This window comes from Aotus nancymaae, unplaced genomic scaffold (genome assembly GCF_030222135.1).
Source record: "Aotus nancymaae isolate 86718 unplaced genomic scaffold, 86718_ANA_hifiasm-v0.15.2.pri h1tg000029l, whole genome shotgun sequence".
Lineage (NCBI taxonomy): Eukaryota > Metazoa > Chordata > Mammalia > Primates > Aotidae > Aotus > Aotus nancymaae.
In genome coordinates, this window is record NW_026988442.1 from 60925826 (window position 1) to 60944135 (window position 18310).

Consider the following 18310-nt stretch of genomic DNA (forward strand, 5'->3'; position numbering starts at 1 on the left):
GGAGCAGCCCACCAAGCTGTAGGGTCCTGCCGGCCCACAGGCCCATCCCTGCGGGGCACTGGGGGCTCGTGGGTTTCTGCTGGGTCCCGAGGTGGTATCTTCATGGTCTAGGAAGGTCTTCAAGCCTGTGTCCCTGGAACATTTAATGATAGGGAACAAGACCCCAATCCCTTTCCCGTCAGCCAGGGGGGTATTTGTAAACTTCTGCCCCCAGGCCTTGGCAGCCGCAGTACACACACTGCTCCCCGCGGTCCCTTCTAACCGCGGGGATTTTTTTTTTTTTCCCTGTTCCATAGAACTGATTTTATTAGCCAATACATACCAAAGATGGACGATAAAAGAAGTATTATTTTTGTAGTTTTCTTTCATAATGGAAGCCTTATGCTATTACAGACTGCAGCTTTCCAGTCTTTTGATTAAGGCTTGCCAGTTGTGTGCCGCTGCAGCACCAAGGAAACTGTTTTACAGCCTGTCACCTCCTCCGGCAGGCAGCCATCCTGGTCTCGGAGAGTGGGGTCAGCACCAGACTGGAGCAGCAGCTCGACAATATCTAGAAACTCACATGCAGAGGCATAATGTAGAGCTGTTTGGCCTTCATTATCCTGACAGTTAATGTCAGCTCTAAGTTGTAGCAAGACTGTACTCTAAGTTGTAGCAAATATAACTAAGGCCAGGTACAGTGGCTCACACTTGTAATTAAAGCACTTTGGGAGTCTGAGGCAGGAAGATCACTTGAGCCAAGGAATTTGAGACCAGCCTGGACAACATGATGAGACCCTGTCTCTGCAAATAATAATAACAACAATGATAATAAATCCAGATGTGGTGGCATGTACCTGTGGTTCTAGCTATTCAGGAGGTTGAAGTGGGATGATTGCTTGGGTTCAGGAGTTTAAAACTGCAGTGAGCTGTGATTGCACCACTGCACTCCAGCCTGGGCAACAGCAAGACCCTGTCTCAAAACGAAACGAAGACATTCCTTAATTGTGTTTTTCTCTATGTGTTTAACCCTCAACGAATGGTTATTTGAGAAAGCTTTAGTATAGCCTTTAATATGTATGGTCATGTGATCATTAGTAAGTGAATTCATTTCATAAATGAATTTGAACTAAGTTGTATATTTCATGCCAGGAAGCTAAGTTCCTGGGACTGATATATCCAGCCTCAGGGTTCTGGCCTTATGGATCTTGGCCATGACTGTTATTACTCTCTTCCTCCCTAAAGGCTTGTTAGCATTTTAAGCAGGTGAACTCTGGGCGTGGAATTATGATGGGGCTTTTCGTTATGTAGCCCTCCTCAAACCTTACCTTACAAATATTTCTCACGCATTCCTACCGCCTGTACATTGTCAACCTCTTTCTCCTACCCAATCTCTGCAGATGACTCAATAATAATGTTTTAGATAAGAGGCAGAGATATTTGTCAACAAAAAAGATTTAGAAACCTCATGTAAACAAGCTAATTCTTGGTTACATGAATTATCAGAGATGTGCTATCAGAGATGAACTATCAGAGATGTGCTGATAGTTTGTTCATGGAACTAACGGGGTAATAGTTTGATGGAGTGCACCTTGGCTATTTATTTACCACTCCACATCTGCAGCATCCAGGACAATATTTGGCACACAGCAAGCATTCAGTACTCATTTTGCTGAGGGAAAGAATGACAGATACCTTGGAACTCAGACAAGGCCTTGGGGGACACTCAGCCTTTTGATGCTAATCTTAGTATTTTCTCATTTTGTTTCCCTTTAAATGGACCCTTAACATCACAGGATTGAAATAGTGAGGCTGGCTTTTTAAACAATCATATCAACACATCCAAAAGAGATTTGACCTTTAGATTCCTTACCCTAGGAAGTTCACTGAGGTTGCCATTGCTCAGAGTACCTTATGAACCCCACTTCTTCCTGAGCAGGCAATTCCTCTGAAGGGCTGGGCGTGTTTATATCACAAGTGTTACCAAGTACCAGCGGCTGTCACTGGATGACATGGACTCTGAAACCTGCAGTGCCCCTTCTGTTCCTCTGATTCCTACCCTAAGGCAGCAGTCGTTGATAGACACAGTAATAGTTAATGACTAATTTCTCCCAGCATCTAGTTCACTTTCTAGTGGTTAAAAAAAAAAATCAAGCAAATGTACTGGGCATCTGAAATTCCACAGTAACCAACTCTAACAGGTGCCTTCCAGTGTGGTGGTTTTTAAAAAATATCTTAGATGACATTGGCACTAGGGAAGCAGTTCTTCATTAAAATAACTGAGACTTCTAGAGATATGGCTAGATTAATAAAGTGAATTACTATCACAGGCACAAACGTGCCCCAGAGTGTTGAAGGAGTTAATGTTTGGTTATTTTCTTGGTGATCCTGAGGGCACTTATTATAAGGAGGCAGTAAATTAGGCACTGGAGAGAAATTGGTTCATTTTAACAGACACTTCTGTAGTTAAAAAAAAAAAGGATTTAGGTTTTGTATCAGCTTTCAATAGATGCACAAGTTAGAAAATTGAGGTGTAGAAGTAAAAATCGTGGGCTCTGGGGTTAGGCTGCGTGGATTCAAATTTCAATTTGCTGATAATGTGATCTTGAGCAAGGGACATTTTTTTCTATACCTCAGTTTTCTTATCTGCAAATTGGGTATGGCAGTAGTCTTTACCTCATAGGATTTTTTTGAAATTAATAGATTTTATTTTTTGAACAATTTTAAATTTCCTGGTACTATGAAACATTTGCATTATTACGGTACATTTGTTACAATTAACGAGTCAATATTGATACATTTTATTAATGTCCATAGTTTACATAAGGGTTTACTCTCTGGATTGTACATCCTCTGGGTTTTCAGAAATTGTGTGATGACATGTACTTGCCATTAGAGTATCATGCAGCATCGTTTCACTGCCCTCAAAATCCTCTGTGCTCTGCCTATTCATCCCTCTCCCCACCCCAGCCCCTGGAAACCACTGATCTTTTTGCTGTCTCTACAGTTTTGTCTCTTACAGGATGTCATATGGTTGGAATTGTACAATATGTAGTCTTTTCAGATTGCTTTCCTTCATTTAGCAATATGCGTTTAAGATTCCTTCATGCCTTTTTATGGCTCGATAGCTCATTTCTTTTTACTGCTGAATAATATTCCATTGCTTGAATCCACAGTTTATTTATCCATTCACTGAAGAACACCTTGATTGCTTCCACCTTTTGGTGATTAAGGATAATGCTGCAGGTTTTTGTGTGGATATAGTTTTTCATTCATTTGGTTAAATTCCAAGGAGTGCAATTGCTTGATCATAGAGTATGAATATGTTTAGCTTTGTAAGAAACTGCCAAACTGTTATCCAATGTGGCTGTAACATTTTGCATTTTCCACTAGCAATGAGTGAGAGGTTCTGCCTCTGCATCCCGACCAGCATTTGGTGGTGTCAGTGCTTTAGATTTTAGTTACTCTAATAGGTAGGTAGTGGTATCTCATTGTTTTCATTTGCAATTCCCTAATGACATATGATGGTAAGCATTTTTTTTTAAAAACATACTTATTTCTCACCCATACATCTTTGGGGAGACTTTAAGAGTTTTTAAGTGGATTGCATAAAACAATACAAATCAAGCACTCAGTATAGCACCTGGCATATACAGTAAGTTCTTCATAAATATTACCTTTTCTCATTATTAGGATGCTGAAATTATCCTGGGAAATCTATCTGAAGAAGCTGGCAAGACACCTCATCTGCATTCTTAGGAAATAATATCAGTCTTTTTCTAAAAAATCTCTAATTGAGGAAAAACCAACACACTCTGGTATCTCTCAGCCTTCTCTGGAGGAAGTTTCTCCCTTGCTAGAGAAGAGTGGACGAGGGGGCAAAAGTAGACAAGGGCATTTTCAAAACTGGCTGATTACTTGAACTGTTTGAGAACCTTCATGAAATAGACTTCTGAGTCCCATACTGATTTTGATGTACATGATAGGGCTAAAGAGTATATGGTTTTGTTTATTTATTTTTTTAAAGACAGGTTTTTGCTCTGTTGCCCAGGCTGGAGTGCAGTGGCTCAATCACTGCTAGTTGTAGCCTTGATGTCTCGGGCTCAAGCAATCCTCCCACCATAGCCTCCCAAGTAACTGGGACTACAGGCATGTGCCACTCCACTCAACTAATTTTTAAATTTTTTTTGTAGAGTTGAGGTCTCCTTACGTTGCCCAAGCAGCTCTTCAACTCCTGGGCTCAAGTAATCCTCTCATCTCGGCCTCCCACAGTATTGGGAATGCAGCCATGAGCCACTGAAGTTGGCCATCAGTATATACTTTAAAAATGTCTCTCAGGCTATTTTGATAATACACCAGGTGTCTGAACAATTTGACTGCATGATATGTCCATGACCACACAATTTATTAAGCTAATCACTTTTAAGAGTTGAAAGGTACTATTAACAATTTATTCAGGATAATATTGTGACCACAAGGATAAGTTGGACAGATATCCTGGGAAAATTGGAGTATGTGTTCTCCCTGTGCATAAGTTTTTTCTTGACTCTAAGATTCTAAGAGCATAGCGATAAATCCAACGGAAATACTTCCTAAGGTGCTCTGTGTGTATCTTGATATTCACTCTGATTTTCTAGAAAGAAAGAAGTTGGGTTTATATTAATATTGATAGATAATATTGAAAAGGAAAAAGTAGGGAAAATTAAAAAGAACCCAACAAGGTAGACTTTATTAGAATTTCAACCAAGGAAATTCAGAATTTCTGTTTATGTTGAAAGTGGCAAAGCCCATAATACTCAACTGAAATTAATTTTGTATAAAAAGAAGAGGCTGGGTGCAGTGGCTCATGCCTGTAATCCCAGTACTTTGGGAGGCTGAGGCGGGCGGATTACAAGGTCAGGAGTTCGAGACCAGCCTGGCCAACATGGTGAAACCCCATCTCTGCTAAAAATAATAATAATAAAAAAATTAGCTGGGCATGGTGGCAGGCGCCTGTAATCCCAGCTACTAGGGAGGCTGAGGCAGGAGAATCACTTGAACCTGGGAGGCAGAGGTTGCAGTGAGCCAAGATCGTGCATTGCACTCTAGCCTGGGTGACAGTGCGAAACTCCATCTCAAAAAAAAAAAAAAAAAAGCCATTTATACTTGTTTGGGTTTTTCAGAGGTGCTCGTATCTAGAGTGATCTTTTAATGAAAATAGAGCCTAATGTTTTTGTCAGTCTTCTTTGCTTGACTTTAGCAGACTTGAAAGAAAGTTTCTAAGTATCAGTCAGAGGAGGATGTCAGTTTCTGTGGCACCCATGGCAATTTAGATGCAGAGCTCAACGTTAAAGTCTACCCCACTACTTAATTCTTGCAGGCTGGCACAAGTACAAAGGAGCCAACACTTGTTGAATACATACAGTTATTTCAGGCACTGAGCTGTTTTATAGTCCTCCATCAAATAAAACAGACATTCTGATCCATTTTATGGATAAGTAACCAAAGACTTGGAGACCTCAAGTAATCTGCCTAAGGTTACACAGTGGTAAGTGACAGAGACTAGATTTGAAACCCATGTACGTTAAGGCTCTTTCCTGTATATCAGCCTGCTGCTCCAGTTGTAGAAAAGGATCCATTTTGTTGTAGTGGAGGTTTCAGCTGAGCTGAGGTCACAATTCAGAATTTACATGGGGCTAGTGAGTTTATTGGTGGAAACCCAAAGACAAATATTTTGAGTTTTTGCATTGGAATTTTCATAAAGTAGACTTGTGTGCATATGATAAGGACAGAAACAAAGGGTGGTGTTGAAGGCATTATGATATTAATTTCTCCACCTGGTCTGCCCTCTCTGGAGAGGTGATCTAAAGGCAGAAATAAGTCAGCTGTTTCCATGAGGAACTTTATTTCTCTATTTGACAGAATATTACTCTGGTCGCCCAGGCTGGAGTGCAGTGGTGATCATAGCTCACTGTCACATCAAACTCCTGGGTTCGAGTGATCCTTGCTCCCCAGCCTCCAGAGTAGCTAGGATTATAGGCACACACCATCACACTCAGCTAATTTAAAAATATTTTTGTAGACACAAGGTCTCACCATATTTCTCAGGCTTGTATCAAACTGCTGGGCTCAAGTGATCCTCCTGTCTCAGCCTCCCAAAGAGCTAGGGTAATAGGTGCGAGCTACCCTGCTTGGCCTCATGAGAAACTTTTTTGTTGTCATATGAACATAGTGTGACAAGGTCAATGGCTAGAGGAGTAAACAGGAACTAATTTGTGAAGGGCTTTGGGGCCAAGAGAAAGGGATAGTACTCTAGCCTGAGAGCAATAGGAATTTGTTAAAAGAATTAAGCAGGGGAATAAAATAGTCATCTTAGTGCCTTTTGAAGATCACTGTCTGCAGTGTAGAGAATGGCAAAGATGAGTAAGGATGGTGAAAGGGTGCTATCACAGTTGTGCATGAGAATGATGAGTGTAGTCTGAACTATAGGTGGCAGCGGAGATAGGGAAGAGTGAATAAATTTAAGAGATATCAAGTAGGTAAAGTTCGTAAACCTAGGGATTGAATGGTCGTGGGGGTTATAAGAAGGGTGGAATCAAGGATGACTCTAAAATCTTTAGCTTGGAAAACCAGATAGTTGGACTGCCATTTACGGAATGGTGGCAGGTTAATAAGTTCAGATCCAGACCAAACATATTATGTTTGAGATACTCTGAATGGTTCACATGAAGGTTACCTGGGAGCAGTTGAATAAAAGTCTCTGGAGCTTGGGAGATAAATCTGGCCTGGAGATGTTGATTTGGGAGATGATAACATATGGATTGTAAATTAAGTTATAGAAGTAGCTGATATCACCTTGCAAGAGTATACAGAATGAGAACAGCAGAGAGTCCAGCACTAAGCTCTGAGGAAGACAGGGTGGAAGAAGGCAGCTTTTGTAGATGATTAGGAGGGAGGGTTGTGGGAGTAGGAGGGAAGCCAAAAGAGAGTGCTGTCATGGGGGTCAAGGAAAGTTTTAAGGCAGGTGGGACCACCTGGGTTTGGGACTGATGGGAGATCAAGCAAGATAAAGGCTGTATACTGCTTATGAAATGTAACACAATTTTTATTATTTATAGGGACATACATTAAAAAAAAGTTTAAATACCATAGTTTCCAGTTTGGATGCTACTTTGATAACATGAACCACTTTTAAGTCTATTCACAAACTGAAAATTCTGGGTTGTGGGGAGAGGAAGTATAGTAAGGAGCCACTTCCAAATAGCCTCTTAGGGGAAGGCGATTGGTCCTGAAAATAGGTAATGGGTGAGTAATTGATTGATGGTATGTATTACATAGTGCTTGTTTGTTAATTGTTGAGCGGTGCTTATGATATATTCGCTGCAGTCAGTTTTTCATTATGTTCATATGTATCACTCATACGCAAAACCAGGATGTATTGTTAGCTCAGTTTTCAGGGCCTGTGTTTAGTTGAGAAACTGTCTGCTGTGGCAGCCCCCCACCCCCACCCTGTAAGGACCGTGATGACAGTTTCACTGCAAAATAGCACCCCTTTGACCCCGACTTGTTTCAGGAAATGGCTGGTCACAGAAAACACTCTGCCCATAACACTGAACAATCTTTCCTCCTTTGAAATGTTCCTAAACTGCTCACTCATTCCCTTGCCTATCAAAATCTGCCAAATGTACCTGAAGGCCAATTAGGGTTTACTTCGCTTTCCGAAGTCCCACCTTCATACAAGTCTCGCCAACCAAAGGCTGTCTCCTTGGCATTTCCTCTTTCTAGTCTAAGACGTACTTTCTTCTGAAACACTCTGAACCCCTGCTGAAAGCAAACTGGCTGCAGAATAATTCCCTTGCCACAGTTTATGAATAGATAGCTTTGTTAATTTTGTCTTTAGGTTTTGTTGGATGTAGGTATGAAAAAAATAAACTCCATTCTTCTCCAAATCAACCTAGATGCTATTTCATGCCCCATTTTCAACTGATAGTACACAATGGCCCATTTTGGTCAATAGTACACAATGGCCCATTTTGGTCAACAAAGTATTTTAAGGTTCAAATTCAATCAATCCAGGATTTTCCTCTCTGCTCCCCTCACACCCTGGCTCTGGTGATATCTATAAATGCATTCTGAGGTATTTGTACAGAGTCTTGGCACTGCAGGAGTGAGTGAGGCAGGCCTTGGGAGCATTTTGTTCCCATGTGGGGCTGGGACAGGCTCCTGAGGGCCTGAATTCAAGGAGACAGGTGCAGGAGAAGGAAGTGAGGGCCATGAGCCTGCGGGGCCGTTGGGGAGCTGACATTTTCTCTTTCTGGATCTATCAGCTAAACAGGTGTGTTTAGCTTGCAAAAAAATCATAAAACTGTACACTGGATGCATTTTTTCTGACTCTCTATATATTTCAATAAAAAGTAAAAAACAAAACAAAACAAAACCAAACCATTAATAGGGACAGAGAATTTCTACTCTAAGATCTGTTTTTTCTCTCTCTCTCTTCCTGTGTCCCTGTTTGTAGAATTTGTTGCTCTCTAATAGGTAAACAAGTGATAAACCTCAAGTTATTTTTATTTTTACATTTTATAAGGTATTTCTATATAAACATATTTACATTTATAGATATAGTTCAGCCTAGTTGTCAAAAAATGGCTGACTGTACTTTGAGCTAACTGGAACTTCTTTGGGTAAACTTCAGTTGTACAAAGTTGTTTCATGTAATTATGTTCTAGACCCAGCTTTAAACTCTAGCCTTAGATGCAGCTATGCCTGTTGTAGATTAATATTAAATATCTTGAGGGGCTTTGTGGAAGTCTATTGTACTTTGTCTTAGAGCATGGGCTCTAAGACAAGAGATTTTGGGCAGTAGAGAATTTGGCTTGGGCTCCTAGTGTGATTGTGCTCAGATACTTGTGCAGATGCAAATCCCTGGTGCCTCTGGGCTTCTGCATTGTCCTTTTACAATCTTTAGGACCTGAGTTAAGATTTTTTTTTTTAAATGGCCAAAACGGCAATTCCTTTTCCACCAACCTATAGCAGGAACCTTATAAAAAGACCATCAAAGACTTCATTTTTCTCAGAAAAAAAGAATGGAGGCAGAAATTAATTGGATGGAGAGAATTGACTAGGCCTGAAAATACTTAAGATAATTTTACATAGAGTTGGTCTATTTTTGTAATTTTTATAAACTCAATTAAAGTGGATTTCATGACACCTGTGGTTTTAGAAACTTATTTCTTAGGGTAAGTATGTATTAAATAAAATTATTACTATCAGCCCGTTTAGACAAAAAAAAATCAATTAAGTAAGAACAAAAATTAGAGTCTATAGACAAAACAATCAGCTGACTGACATGCTCTTCATTTAGCTTTTGGTCATTTTATAATGATTGAGCCTTAAAATCACATTGCTTAATATGCAATCCTCAAAATGTTCTTAATTAAGCGCAGATGCACATTTTGCATTTCCAGCTATGTTTCTGCCTTCAAGTCCATTGCTTATGCCAAACAAAACAGAACACTCCTAGAAATACGAACCTTATATGGAATAGTTTATGTTCTTTACATTTTTTCTACCTTCGCGATCATACATCTTAATTATGAAAAAAATATATCTGGAGAAGGTCCCGTGTGCCCCATAATATCACAATTACTCAGTACTGCTAATTATTAATGACCAGCATTATAAATGTTTTTCAAAATGATATCTGCTTTCTTAACTCTTTGCTATAACAGTCCCCAAAATTGTGCCTCTCCTGGGAGGTGGGGTATGTCTGGGATATGTGATAGATTGGAACTGCATGGGCTCTAAGACAACATTTCTGGCTGGCTGGCACAAATTTGCCTCGAAATATAGTAGGTAGTGTCTCTGGGTTCCTATAAAAGGGGGTAAAGTTATACCAACCTACTTTATGAGACTGTTGGGAGAGATAAATTGTTAAGAGAAAGTATAATGACAACAATATGTATGAATCAATCCCCCGAGCCGTAGGAGCTTAAATGCATCTACAAATCACGTAAATAACTGGTTACCCAGCTATGTAACCAAAGAAAGCAAATGTCCAGTTGAATTAAGGATAATGAGAATAACATATGCATTAGACAAACATACCAATCAGGTAGGTGGAATTTGCTTTCCTGTATTTGAAAAGGTTAGCAGGAAATGTTAACTATGTAATTGAATATATTATAGCAGAAATGAGGGATGTAATGTTATTATAATTGATCACAAAATATCTATAGGCAGAAATAAGTAAGGCTGCTCACCAGTGGCTTTTCAATCTGCCTCAGAAAGCTTTATGATAATTTGCTAAGAGAAAAACCTTTGGTCACTATTTATTAATAATGCAGTTCCAATATTTTTCTGAAATATGTTCCTGCTTTATGTCTATTAAAGTAAACGCAGCTGATGACAATACATCTGAGAGAAAACTTGCATGAGGCCAATCTCAAAGGAGCAGTAACAACAATTCCATCCAGGTCTGGAGCCTCCAGGCATTGGCACTGTGTCCCAGTTACGAGAAAAGCTCTGCAAATGTGGAATTCCAAAATTGTATACATGCTCTCTTCCCCACACAGCTTTTTTTTTTTTTTTTTTTTTGATATGGAGTCTTTCTCTGTTGCCCAGGCTGGAATGCAGTGGCATGATCTTGGCTCACTACAACCTCTGTCTCCTGGGTTCAAGGGATTTCTGGCTAATTTTTGTATTTTTAGTATTTTTGTATTTCACCATGTTGGCCATACTGTTTGGAAACTCCTGACCTCAAGTGATCCGCCTGGCTTGGCCTCCCAAAGTGCTAGGATTACAGGCATGAGCCAGTGTGCCCAGCCGCAGTGCATCTTCTTTTAAATAAAACAGAATTTGAAAAAAAAGCTATGTATAGTATTTCAAATACTCCTTTAATGTCAGGTTTAGAAAACTAAATATTCCATCCCTTTGTGTATATATGCACTATCTTTTCTTTATTTTTTAAATATATATATTTTATTGCACTTTATATCTTTTCTTTATTCATCTTTTTTTTTATTATTATTATTTTGAGACAAGGTCTTGCCCTGTCACCCAAACTGGAGTACAGTGGCACAATTATAGCTCACTGCTGTAGCCTCAAACTCTCAGGCCCAAGTGATCCTCCTGTTTCAGCCTACCAAGTAGCTAAGACTGCAGGTGTGTGCTATCTTGCCTGGCTAATTAAAAAAATTTTTTTATAGAGATGTGGTCTCACTATGTTGCCCAGATTGGTTTTGAACTCCTGAGCTCAAGTGATTTTCCTTCCTTGGCTTCCCAAAGGGCTGAAATTGTGAGCTATCACACCTGGCCCCATTCACCTGTTGATGGACACTTAGGGTGATTCTGTATCTTGGCCCAACATAAAGAAATGATAAATATTTGAGGTGATGAATATGCTGATTTGATCATTATATATTACCCTGATTTGATTATTATATATTGTATGCATGTATGAAAATATCACTCAGTACCACAAAAATATGTGCAATTATTAGGTGTCATTTAAAAATAGAAAATACTCATTTTCTTGCTGTGGAACTAGAATAATGTCCCAATTCACTTTATGGTTGGCAAATATATATTTTCTTAGAAATAGGAAACCAAGGGGATGATATTCCTACCTGTGATGCCCAAAAGTATTTATATCTCATGTTAATTGAAAGTATTTCCAGAGAAGTTTAATTCTATCTGCTGTAGAGGGTGCTGGACAGGTGAGAATGGCTGTTTGGAGGCCTGGATGACAGTCTTTGCAGTTTCCCATGAGATAACAGCTACAACCAAGAAGTATGGGAAAGAAATTATGGGTGGTATGGAAATCTAGCAAAAACATAGGAACCAGTATCATTTTGCAGTTTTTTTATGTGTGTGTACAGATCTGTTTTTGTGCTATTGTAAAAGATGTTTTAATATTTTAATTTCTGATTGTTTGCTGCTAGTATATAGGCATGCAATTGCTCTTTATACACTGATCTTGTATTCTGCAGCCTTGCCAAACTTATTTACTAGCTCTGGTGGCTTTTGGTTAATTTTGCAGGCTTTTCTTCATAGGTAAGCATATTATCTGCAAATAAATGCTTACTGCCTTCTTTCCAATCTGAATGTCATTTATATGTGTATGTATGTATGTATTTTTGCTTATAGTACTGGATGAAACTGTCACTATAATGCTGAATGAAAGGTTTTCATGGTGGAACTTCTTGTTCCTAATCTTTACTAGGATGTTAACTATAGATTTTTCATAGAAATCCATTATTGGGCTGAAGAAATTCCTTTCTATTTTCAGTTTGCTTGAGAGGTTTTTTTTTTTTTTTTTTTTTTTTTTTTTTTTTAATGAATGTTGGATTTTGTCAAATGCTTTTTTATGCCTCTTTTGGGATGATCATATGGTTTTCCTTTTTTAATTGGTTAATGTAGTTAATTATATTGATTGATTTTTAAATGTTAAACCAATCTTACCTTCCATACTTCTTAAGAATTTATACATCTATATTTGTGAGGAATGTTGGTCTGTCACTTTCTTTTATTGTACATTTTTTGTCTGGTTTTGGAATCAGAGTAAAGCTGGCCTCATAGAATGAATTGGGAAGTATTTCTCTTTTTAAATTTTCTGAGTTTGTGTAGAATATGTGTTAGTCTGTTTTTGCGTTACTCTAAAGGAAAACCTAGGCTGGGTAATTTATGAAGAAAAGACATTTAATTGACTCACAGTTCTGCAGGCTATACGGGAAGTATGTTGTTGATATCTGCTACTGGTGAGGCCTCAGGAAGCTTACGATCATGGTGGAAGGCAAAGGGGGAGCAGGTGTGTCACGTGGTGAGAGCAGAAGCAAGACAGAGTGGGAAGGTGCCACACTCTTTTAAAAATTTAGATCCATTGTGAACTGACTGAGCAAGAACTTGCTCATGATCACTAGGACAGCACCAAGCTACTCAAGAAGGATCTGCCCCTATGACCCAAACACCTCCCATCAGGCCCCAACATCAACATTGGCGATTACATTTCCACATGAGATTTGAAGGGCACAAACATCTAAACCATTTCAAATTGGTATTATTTCTTAATTATATGCTTGATAGAATTCCCTAATGAAGTTCTCTGACCTGGAGAGATTATATTTTAAGAAAAGTTTTAAAATTACAAATTTGATGTCTTTAATAAAGAACTATTTAAGTTATCTTCTTGTACTTACATGAGCTTGGTGATCTGACTTCAATGAATTTGTCTGTTTCCACTAAGGTGTCAAAATTATTGGCTTAAAGTTATTTTTCCTTCTTTACTTTTATATCTGAGACTTAGTCTTACTCTATCACCCAGGCTGGAGTGCAGTGGTGTGATCTTGGCTCACTGCAACCACTACCTCCTGGGTTCAAGTGATTCTTGTGCCTCAGCTTCTCAAGTAGCTGGGATTACAGGCACCCCCCACCTTGCCTGACTAATTTTTATATTTTCAGTAGAAACTGGGTTTCACCATGTTGACTAGGCTGGTCTCAAACTCCTGACCTCAAGTGATCTGCCTCCCTCAGCCTCACAAAGTGCTGGGATTACAAGTGGCAGCCACCGTGCCCAGCCTATTTTTCCTTTTAATATATGCAGAATTTGTAGTGATGTTCCTTCATTTTGATACTGTTAATTTATGTCTTCATGTTCTTTTTTTTCCTGACCAGTCTGGATATAGGTTTATTAATCTCTAAAAAGATTTTGGTTTCATAAACTTTCTTCATTATTTCTCTGTTTTGAGTTTTGTCTTTATTTTTACTATTTCCTATTTTCTGCTTACTGTGTGTTTATTTTTATCTTCTTTGTTCCAAAGATAGAGGGGTTGTTGATTTCAGAATATTTTTCTTTCCTAATGTATGCATTATGAACTATATGTATCCCTCCAACTATTGCTTTTGCTGCATTTTACAAATGTTAATATTTTGCCTTCATTTTCATTTAGCTCCAAATACTTTCTAAATTCACTGTTGATTCTTCTTTGACCAATAAGGTTTCTCTGGAAGTGTGTTACTAAGTTTCCAAATATGTGGGGATTTTCCAGATATATTTCATTATTGATTTCTAATTAAGTTTTACTATGATCAGAGAACATACATCATAAGATTTAAAACCTTTACATTTTTGAGACTTGTTTTATGGCCCTGAAAATGGTTGATCTTTATACATGCTCTCTGTGCCCTCCAGAAGAATGTGAGAGATGATACAATTTCTAACCAAAATTGTAGAATTGCCTGTTTGTCTTTGTAGCTTTATCAGTTTTTGTCTCATGTATTTTGAATATCTGTTACTTGGTACTTAAACCTTTGGAATTCTTACTCTTTGTGAGAAATTGAAATTATTATTATTATAAAATGACTCTCTTTTATCTTGGTAATATTCTTTGCTTTGCAATCTACTTTGGCTGATATTAATAGAGCTGCTTCGACTTTTTTATTGATTAGTGTTAGCATGGTCTATCTTTACCCATCTTTTTAACTGCTAAGCTATCCATGTCTTTATACTTAAAGTACATTTCTTGTATATAGTGCACAGTTGGTCTTGTTTTTATCCAATTGAATAGTCTCTGCCTTTCAACCATAGTGCTTAGACTGTTTCCTATGATTAGTGAATTGGTTGGTTTTAAATCAATTACTTTGCTATTTATTTATTTTGTACTTGTCCCTCGGTTTTCTCTTTTTTGTCCTTTTCTGCATCCTTTTTGATTGAATATTTTCTTTTTAATAATTCTATTTTTTTCTCTTTTGTCTGCTTATTAGGTATAATGTATGTGTGTGTACACACATGCAAAGTGCTAAAGGAGTGAAGAATGTGCCATCCCAAAACATGCCTAATTGTTATATTGATTATTTTGAGTTGAAAACATTGGAGAAATTGTAGTTTCAGAAAGGGTGAGCTGACCTGTTTTTTTTTTTTTTTTGCATGTAGCAAGTGATAAGGATTCCTCTGGGTGGAGTACCCTCTCCAAACCAGGGTGAGAAAGCCATGCTCACCAGTGACTTGGAATGGAAGTCTGCATTGGACCTGAATAGTCACACTTAATGAAGTAACCCTTATCTTGCACCTGTTTTACACTCTCCCATGTATTTCCTGGGGACTCCCCTAGAAAATTCTACTGCCTTATTCATATTTTCCTAAGCCAGATTTTCATTGTCCTGTCATTTCTTTCTTTCCTTCCTTCCTTCCTTCCTTCCTTCTCTTTCTTTTTTTTTTAATAGACCCTGTCTCTATCTCTGTCACCCAAACTGGAATGCAGTAGTGTGATCATAGCTCAATGCAGTGTCAAATTCCTGGGATGCTCCTATTTTAGTCTTCCAAGTAGCCGGGGCTACAGGCATGTGCCACCATGCCAAAGTACTTTTGAACTTTTAAATTTAAAAAATTTTTTAGAGACAAGATCTCACTATGTTGCCCAGGCTGGGGTCTCGAACTCCTGGCCTCAAGAGATCCTCTTGCCTTGGCCTCCCAAAGCACTACGATTATGGGTGTGTGTCGCTGGGCCCAGCCTGTCCTATTGTTTTATCTCAAATTTGTCTAAAAAGTATAAATGCCTCTTGCTTTGGCCACTTCTTTAGACTTCACTCTCTTGTGAAGATCCCCATGTAGATGTAAAATTAATAAAATTGGTATACTTTCTTTTGTTAATCTACCTGTGTCAATTTGGTTTTTAAATCCAGCTGATAAGCCTATCAAGAGCTAAATAAAAGGGGGTTAGAGGTGAATATCTGGCTCCCATGTAGTTACATTGGTGTTTAGAGTTTAACATACCCAAGCCTAACTTGAGTAATATTGTATCATTTGATGTATGGCAAAAAGCCCCTCAGTAGTATACTTCCATTGTTTTCCTCTCAGCATTTGTGCTATTTGTACTGTTTTACCTTTTATATACAGGCATACTTCATTTTATTAAGCTTCATAGATACGACATTTTTTTAGAAATTGAAAGTTTGTGGCAACCCTGTGTTCAGGAAGTCTATTGGCACCATTTTTTACAATAGCATGTGCTTACTTCATGTCTGTGCCACATTTTGGTGATTCTTGCAATATCACAAACTTGTTCATTATTATATCCTTTTATGGTGATCTCTGATCAGTAATCACTGATGTTACTATTGTAATTGTTTTGGGGCATCACAAGCCATACCCATAGAAGATGCAAACTTAATCAATAAATGTGTGTGTGTTCTGACTGCTCCACCCACCAGCCATTCTCATCTTTCTCCCATTCCTTGGGCCTCCCTATTCTCTGAGACAGAATAATATTGAAGTTAGACCTGTTAGCTTTACAGTGACCTCTAAGTGTTCAGGTGAAAGGAATAGTCACCTGTCTCTCACCTTAAATCAAAAGCTGGAAATGATTATGTTTAGTGAGGAAGGTATGTCAAAAACCAAGATAGGCCGAAAGCAAGGGCTCTGTGGCAAATTGTCAAGTTGTGAAAGCAAAGGAAAAGTTCTTGAAGGAAATTAAAACTACTTCTCCAGTGAATACATGAATGATAAGAAAGTGAAACAGCCTTATTGCTGATACGGAGAAAGTTTTAGTGGACTGGGTAGAAGATCAAACCAGCCACAACACATTCCCTTACGCTAAAGCCTGATCCAGAGAAAGTCCCTAACTCTCCTCAATTCTGTGAAGGCTGAGAGGCATGGAAGCTGCAGAAGAAAAGTTGAAATCTAGTAGAAGTTGGTTCATGAGGAAAGAAGCTGACTCATGAAATGAAAGTGCAAGGCAGGGGAGCAAGTGCTGTTACAGAAGCTGCAGCAAGTTATCCAGAAGATCTAGCTAAGATCGTTGATGAAGGTGGCTACACTAAACAGATTTTGTAATATAGATGAAACAGCTTTCTATCCAATGCTTTTTCTCCTTCTTTTCTTTTTTTTCTCTTTCTTTCTTTTTTCTTTCTTTGTCTTTCTTTCTTTCTTTCTCTCTCTCTCTCTCCCCCCTCCCTCCTTCCTTCCTTCCTTTTCTCTTTCTTTCCTTCTTTTTCTCTTGCTTTCTTTCTTTCAATTCTATTTATTAAGAAACAGGGTCTTGCTCTGTCACCCAGGCTAGAGTGCAGTGGCGCAGTCACAACTCACTGCACTCTCAACCTCCCAGGCTCCAGCAATTCTCCCACACCAGCCTCCCAAGTAGCTGGGACTACAGGCACGTGCTACCACTCCTGGCTAATTTTTATATATATTTTTTTGTAGAGATGGGTTTTTGCCATGTTTCCCCGGCTGGTCTCAAACTCCTGGGCTCAAGGGATCCACCCACCTTGGCCTCCGAAAATCCTGGGATTACAGGTGTGAGCCACCATGCTCTGCCTCATTTCTGCTCTTTCTAAAAATCCTAGGGCCCTTAAGGATTATGCTAACTCTACTTTTCCTGTGCTCCATCAATGGAACAACAAAGCCTGGGTACTACACATCCCTTTAAAGTGTGGACATTTTAATCCTACTGTTTAGACCTGTTTCTTAGAAAAAAAGATTTCTTTCAAAATATTACTGCTCATTGACAATGTACCTGCTTACTCAAGAGCTCCAACAGTATTGGAGATGTATAATATTAATGTCATTTTCATGCTTGCTAACACAACATCCATTCTTTAGCCTATGGATCACGGAGTAATTTTAACTTTTGTCTTATTATTTAAGATATACATTTTGTAAGGCTATAGCTGCCGTGGATAGGGACCGGATCAACCATTAAAACTGTCTCCATACCAGCAATGTGGAGATCCTCCAATGGATCTGGACAAAGTCAATTGAAAACCTTCTGGACCAGGAGTCCTCATTCTAGATGACATTAAGAACATTTGTGATTTGTGGAAGGAGGTCAAATATCAACATTCACAGGAGTTTGGAAGAAGCTGATTCCAACTTTCGTGGATGACTTTGAAAGGTTTAAGGCTTCAGTAGAAGTAACTGCAGATTTGGTTTGGGAAGAACAAGAGAACTAGAATTAGAAGTGGAGCCTGAAGATGGAATCGAATTGCTGCAATCTCATGATAAAGCATCAACTAATGAGGAATTTCTTCTTATTTCTGAGCAAAGAAAGTGGTTTCTTCAGATGGAATCTATTCCTGGTGAAGTTGTTGAGAACATTGTTGAAATGGCAACAAAGAATTTAGAATATTACAAACATTTTGTTGATAAAGCAGTGGCAGAGTTTGACTCCAATTTTGAAAGAAGTTATATTGTGGGTAAAATGCTATCAAACAGCATTGCATGCTAAAGAGAAATCCTTTGTGAAAGGAATAGTCAACAGATGTGGCAAACTTCATTGTTGTCTTATTTTGAGAAATCGCCACAACCACCTCAACCTTCAGCAACCACCACCCTGATCAGTCCTCAGACATCAGCATTGAG

General features: G+C 38.6%; 1 long non-coding RNA gene and 1 pseudogene across 3 annotated transcripts in view; one reads left to right on the top strand and one right to left on the bottom strand.

The window, feature by feature from the left end:
- Positions 1 to 18310, top strand: part of LOC105720507 (uncharacterized) — a 108922-nt gene that overhangs the window by 33016 nt on the left and 57596 nt on the right. The window lies entirely within an intron of this gene.
- On the bottom strand, positions 284 to 5092 carry LOC135276954 (acyl-CoA-binding domain-containing protein 6-like; annotated as a pseudogene).